The sequence below is a fragment of the Palaemon carinicauda genome, chromosome 4 (assembly GCF_036898095.1).
Source record: "Palaemon carinicauda isolate YSFRI2023 chromosome 4, ASM3689809v2, whole genome shotgun sequence".
Lineage (NCBI taxonomy): Eukaryota > Metazoa > Arthropoda > Malacostraca > Decapoda > Palaemonidae > Palaemon > Palaemon carinicauda.
In genome coordinates, this window is record NC_090728.1 from 14351785 (window position 1) to 14359246 (window position 7462).

The 7462-nt window shown below is 35.0% G+C and overlaps 1 pseudogene; it reads left to right on the plus strand.

The window, feature by feature from the left end:
- The first annotated feature begins 922 nt into the window (after window positions 1–922).
- LOC137639288 (uncharacterized) overlaps window positions 923–7462 on the plus strand; it is a 67188-nt pseudogene continuing 60648 nt past the window's right edge.

Below are 7462 nucleotides of genomic sequence, written 5' to 3' on the forward strand. Positions count from 1 at the left end.
AAGGTATACCCTCTCTGAAGTGGTGAAATTGAGGTACAGCTAAATGCACCGCCAGGAATTTGCAATCTAAGATAGAGTATCTGGATTCTGCCTTAAATAGTTTTGTACCTAAGAAGGCCAATGACCTGCTGAAGTTTAAAGGTTTAAAGCTTAAAGGCTTCCCATGAATAGCAGAGGCAAGGGACAATGACATTTCCCTATCAAGCAGGACAATAACCTGGAGACTGATCATATACACATATGATTAGCGCCAAAGCCCCCTCTCCACCCAAGCTAGGACCAAGGGGGGTCAGACAACAGCTGCCGAGGACACAGAAGATAGGCTCCCACAAACAACGCATTCCTAGCTCAGACAAATATGTGGTTGCAGCACCAAAGGAACCCACAAGCTTGATCAGGACTCGAGTCTCAATCTTTTGATCTCCAGGCAAGGACATCACCAATAGGCCAATAGTGACCCATAGTATTAACAGTGACATCGCTGGCATCGAAAGAGTGGAAAAGAGGAGCATATAGCACGGAAAGGTCAGAACAACAGCAGTTAATAGGGGATTCTTTGAATTGCAGAAGGCCGCTTTTTGGAGGGGACCTCACATTAGTTCTTTTGTGGCAGTGATGGATGGCAGGAAAACGGTGATATTAGTTGATCATGCGCTTAGATGGTCAATGGCGTGGGGATATTATGAATGGCTGCTCCTTTTCAGGGAAGCAGTGGACTCCTTCAGGCATGATGCGGTGCCCTAAGAACAATACTTCCTTGGCCCTAAAGGTACACTTTTCATACAGGACTACAATACCGATCTATTGTAGGCAGTCGAGCACCATACATGGGTGACGTAGGTGTTCCTCTTTGGAGGATGGGAACAATGGCCCCTGAATTATGACACCCAAAACAGGAATAATTGAAGGTGTATGTACCGAAATGGTTGATGATGGCGGTTTTGTGGATGTCTTCAGGGTTCATGGACACCTGATAATACCCTTTAAGGAGATCGAGCAAGAAGAAAACCTTCACTCTTTGCAAGTAAGAGGTCACGTCGGGGATGTTTGGGAAGGGTTAGTGATCCGGTTCTGTCTTCATGTTCAGATGACAGCAACCCCTCACCACACAAGGAGTCATTTTCCTCAGGAAGTTGTGAAAAGGTGATTACCATGGGATTGAGGCCTTTTGGCAAAGGTTCATTTCTTCCATTTCAGGAAACGTATGTTTAACGGCTGCCAAACCACCGATTTAAGACTTTTGAATCTGATGAACAATGCAGTACCCGTCATCTTGATATGATGATAAATACTGTACCTGGCAGGAACCATAGGTGTTTGTGGAAGTACTGAAAGGAAGACTTCTGGGTACGATCTGAAATGGGTGAAGGCATCCATGGTTGCGCTGATAAGGAGAGCAAGGTTACAGGGATCGGGTTAAAAGAGGTGTCGACGTGTAAGAGTCTGCATTGACTAATTGTTGGTGAGCAACTATATCATAGAGTTGGAAATGTGAGAATAAATCCGCACTGAGGATTGGCAATTCGAGGCCATCAACGAGAATCTTCTTTGACCAAGTATCATTTGATAACCACGGCTTCCTCCTTGCAATTGCATTTCCCAAGACTTCACTATCAACTGTATGATATGTTGTCAATATCACACCCTTTTTAATCAGTTGTCTCCTTTTCATCTATATATATATATATATATATATATATATATATATATATATATATATATATATATATATATATATATATATATACATATTTATATATATATATATATATATATATATATATATATATATATATATATATATATATATATATATATATATATATATATATATATATATAAATATGTATATATATATATATATATATATATATTTACGTATAAATTGCATGATATATGTTAAAAATTGTAGTCAGATACTGCTTTCGAGAGCTTAAATTTAATCGTCAAATTGGGAAGACAACTGAATTGTCTCGCAATTTATTAACTATTAAACATTTTTCCAGTATAATATATTACAATTATCGGTTATAGTAGAATTTTATGAACATCCGATTGTGTGTTCCATTTGTGATTCGCATTAATTTGATTTTTTTTCAATGCCTGGATTTGATTCTCTATTAAGCTCGGGTATTGTTAAATACAATACCAACAACTTTTTAGAAGTTAAATAGCAAAAAATACCAAAAGATTCAGATAAGTAGTCAAGTGCAAAATCGCTTGTCATAATTTTATATACACGTTTTATTTTTTAGGAACAATCTCTCAAATGTTTTAAAATCTAAAATCGTTCGGATGTTATGAGTAGTATATATTATTATAATTCTATTATTATTATTATCATTATGTTCTTATAATGTAAACGCTTAGTCATTCAAATGTCAGTAATGTAACGGCATTGTGAATGCCTGTGTATTTGGTATACCAAATATGCCTACAAGAGCTAATGCGCACCACCGCACATCTAATGCGTTCTTTTAGTGTGACGTTATAAAAATGAAATGCAGGAAAATCATGTAACTTGTGGAAATTAGAAGACACTCGAAGGGAGGGGGTTGGTGTTTTAAGGGCAATGACGTCACTAGAAATGAGTCTCTTCTGATCTTTATTTTACCTTGAGTTAATAGGAATTTCTTTAGAAATAACTGTTTTTTATTATTTAAATAGGAATGGCTTTATCTACTTGCTACAATATTATGAAAATGTAACATTCTATGACAAAGATTCTTAAAGGAGAAGCTTGTTTTGAACGAGGTAGTATCATGTGACTTATAAAATTAGAATCAAGGGGATTCATTAAGCGGGAGAACGACCAAATTGACACATTGGTTGAATGCAAGAGAAGAAGGTGACCTTGTCTGGTCACTCTACTCGTCTGGGCTCAAAGGTGAATTCTCCTTTATACCTCTGTCCTCTTTCGTATCTTCAAGCTCGTTCAAGACAAGAAGTGTTTCAATATAGAATAATCCTAAAATGTTAAAGATTTCATCAATGTTTTTCATCACTTGAGCAACAGTATTCCTATGAAAGATGTCTAGTACAAATTTTTGCCGGAATTATCGATAATTTCTATTTTTGAATAACTTGTATAATTCGCTGTTTTTGTCACTCGGTCTTTCACTAAGACTTTTCTTTAATATAACCTACTGTTAACTTCATGATAGGTATTTATCTGCTGATTGAAACCAGGTGTATAATAAGACCAGTGCTCTTGTCTGAAACCAGCACCTAAGTGTCCTTTGTGTTTAATGAATTGAATAATACTATTGAGATTTCTTCGGATTTAATACGAACTGCTATTACCTAGGAAGTGTTGCAATCAGTAAATTGAAACCGCTTTTATATAGGACCAGTGCTCTTGAGATTTCTCGAGATTTATTACAGGGAGTGCTAATCGAAATACAAAGATTTAGACTATCATATGTGTAAAGTGAAGCCATCTTTATTCAATAAATGAAAGTAAAACTTGATATTTTGTAAAACTGTATTTCTATTTAGATGTGTAATAAAATATACGGTGTAAAACATCTTTATTATTTAAATCTTCGACTTTCTTATACCTCTGTTACCCCATCGAGTCAGGTTGTTTTTATTCTCAAAACTATTCAAGCCTTAAACCTGAAGAACTTTTTTCAGAAAGCTACTTTTTCATACATAAAACCACCTAAAATAATCTAACATTATTCATGTCATTGAGGTCACAGTTACCGGTTTGCGGTTAATGATGCCAAATACTATTCTTACAAGTAGTAATTTTTAGATATCGCCCCAAAATGTGATGAAAAATAATGGTGGTGTTCGAATATTACAGTTGGTTATTGTGCTGTATTCTTGTAAGTTTTTCCTTTTCTATATGCTTATAATGGTATGGTTTGTGTATGCTAAACTTCATAAAGTGGAAGAGATGAATTGCTTTCGAATCTTGTTAATTTTCTTTACATCTGGGGTAATTCAGAAAAATTCTTCGTTATTCTCAAGATTCTGAGCCTTCCCATTTTGCAGATGATCGGCAAAGATAGCTTTTTTGCAATATACTGTACTTCGATAAAGGAAAGAAACGCAATTAACCGTGTATAGCAAGAAGGGTTCAAGTCTCTCTCTCTCTCTCTCTCTCCCTCTCTCTCTCTCGGTCGGGAATCGAACCCTGGTCGGCAAGCTTGTATAGACAGTGACTAAGCCACTTGGCCACGAAGAAATATAAAAGTCAATGACAATACTTCTGTACTTATACCTGTCGAATTCAGGTATTTTGTACTTAGAATTGAAATCAACCCATCTTCACCATCGTAGCTACTTGGTAGTTTGTTACTTGGCATTCAATTAATGATAAATTTTGCACATTTTTACGTGTTTTTCATATTCAAATAAGCCATATATATTTTTGATACATTAATGTCTGGATTCTCTTAACGACCTCGGGATATCATTAATTGAATGCCAAGTAACAAACTACCAATCAGCTACGATGGTGAAGATGGGTTGATTTCAATTCTAAGTACAAAATACCTGAATTCGACAGGTATAAGTACAGAAGAATTGTCATTGACTTTTATCTTTCTTCATGGCCAAGTGGCTTAGTCACTGTCTATACAAGCTTGCCGACCAGGGTTCGATTCCCGACCGGAGCCAAGCTCTTGCCTTTGTGTGATTTCGCCTGGGCTCTGATCCCGAGGTCGTTAAAAGAATCCAGACATTAATGTATCAAAAATATATATGGCTTATTTGAATATGAAAAACACGTAAAAATTTGCAAAATTTATCATTAATTGAATGCCAAGTAACAAACTACCAATTAGCTACGATGGTGAAGATGGGTTGATTTCAATTCTAAGTACAAAATACCTGAATTCGACAGGTATAAGTACAGAAGAAATGTTATTGACTTTTATCTTTCTTCGTGGCCAAGTGGCTTAGTCACTGTCTATACAAGCTTGCCGACCAGGGTTCGATTCCCGACTGGAGCCAAGCTCTTGTCTTTGTGTGATTTCGCCTGGGGTTCTGATCCCGAGGTCGTTAAGAGAATCCAGACATTAAAGTATCAAAAATATATATGGCTTATTTGAATATGAAAAACACGTAAAAATGTGCAAAATTTATCATTAATTGAATGCCAAGTAACAAACTACCAATTAGCTACGATGGTGAAGATGGGTTGATTTCAATTCTAAGTACAAAATACCTGAATTCGACATGTATAAGTACAGAAGAATTGTCATTGACTTTTATATTTCTTCGTGGCCAAGTGGCTTAGTCACTGTCTATACAAGCTTGCCGTCCAGGGTTCGATTCCCGACCGGAGCCAAGCTCTTGTCTTTGTGTGATTTCGCCTGGGGCTCTGATCCCGAGGTTGTTAAGAGAATCCAGACATTAATGTATCAAAAATATATATGGCTTATTTGAATATGAAAAACACGTAAAAATTTGCAAAATTTATCATTAATTGAATGCCAAGTAACAAACTACCAATTAGCTACGATGGTGAAGATGGGTTGATTTCAATTCTAAGTACAAAATACCTGAATTCGACAGGTATAAGTACAGAAGAATTGTCATTGACTTTTTTCTTTCTTCGTGGCCAAGTGGCTTAGTCACTGTCTATACAAGCTTGCCGACCAGGGTTCGATTCCCGACCGGAGCCAAGCTCTTGTCTTTGTGTGATTTCGCCTGGGGCTCTGATCCCGAGATCGTTAAGAGAATCCAGAAATCAATGTATCAAAAATATATATGGCTTATTTGAATATATATATATATATATTCATATATATATATATATATATATATATATATATATATATATATATATATATATATATATATATATATATATATATATATATATATATATATATATATATATATATATATATATATATATATGACAGCAAGCCGGGAGGGAAAAGGAAACGAAGATTGGACAAGCGCTTTCGTGTTATTATTACACCTCTTCACGGTCTTATGGTTTAAAAATACAATTAGAATACAAAGAAACCTCTGTGATGACGTAAAACAGAAAAAATGAGCAAATTACAAATTACTTAAAAGCTAGTTGTTTAAAAATGTTGTTTACAAGAAATTCATCCAGTTTGTACATACCTGAACTGGTGTTAAGCAGATCTTCGAAATTTTTCTAAATTAAAACTGTTTCAATGATATTTCTTTTAACAAAATCTTTGCAAAATATAAGTTCTTTAGCAGCTTTCCAATTAATAGCGTGGTTGCACTCATTCATATGCTGAAAAAGACTGCTGGCAATATTTCCCGTTCTTACATTATATTTATGCGGTTTTAATCGAGTTTCTAGTGCTTTGCCACTTTGACCGATATACCGTTTATTACACTGATTGCATGGAATTTCGTATATACATCCGTTAATCTGTTTTGGGGAATTTTTATCAATATATTCTTGAGTGTGTTGTTTCTAAAAATTACATTAATTCCAAAAGGTTTTAAAATTCCAGGTAGAGGTACAAACTGTTTGAAAAAAGGTAAAACAAGGAGGTTATTCACATTAAAATCATCGTTGTTAACAAAGCCATAAAAAGTTTTCTTTGCCTTTTGACAGGCTTTGTTTATGAAATGTGATGGGTACTTTAAAATAGATGCTATTTCATGAATTTTCCCAAGCTCAGCTTCAAGGAGATCAGGGCAACTTACCCGCAGTGCCCGTAAAAACATGGATGAAAAAACCATCATTTTGGTTGATGGGTGATGATTAGAATAAAAATGTATGTACGAATTAACATTCGTAAGTTTTCTATATACAGTAAATTTAAAAGACCTTTCTTGTCTAAATACTAGAACATCTAAAAAGGGAAGCTTGTTATCGAATTCTATCTCCAATGAAAACTTAATAGATGGTACCAGAGTGTTTAAAGCTGTTAGAAAAGCTTTTTCATCCTTATCAATGGGCCAAGCACAAAAAATATCATCAACATATCTGACCCAGAAGATACCTGCAGGTAGAATCCTAGGTAGGTACTTGGTCTCAAAAAATTCCATGTAAATATTGCTTAACAAAGGAGAGAGAGGATTGCCCATTGCCATACCAAATTTCTGTTCAAAGAATTCACCATTAAAAGTAAACCTACAACCTTTTATGCACAATTTTAAAAGTTTAAGAATAGAGTCCGTATCCACAGTAAACGTATGTTTGACGAGTTCGTCTTTAAAAAACTCTAACAATTCATCCACAGGAACTTTCGTAAAAAGTGATTTTACATCAAAGCTTATTAGCTTGAAATTATAGTTAAAATCAAACCTCCTTAACCTAAAAATAAAATCTTCATTATTTTTCACAGAGCATCCCGATATAGTGCCAAGAATAGGTGACAGCTCATTTACCAGCCATTTAGATAGTTTGTAAGAACAAGATCCCACGGAACTTATGATGGGTCTAGCAGGAAAGTTTTCTTTGTGAGTTTTGATTACGCCATATAAATATGGTAGCGAGGGACAAATTCTT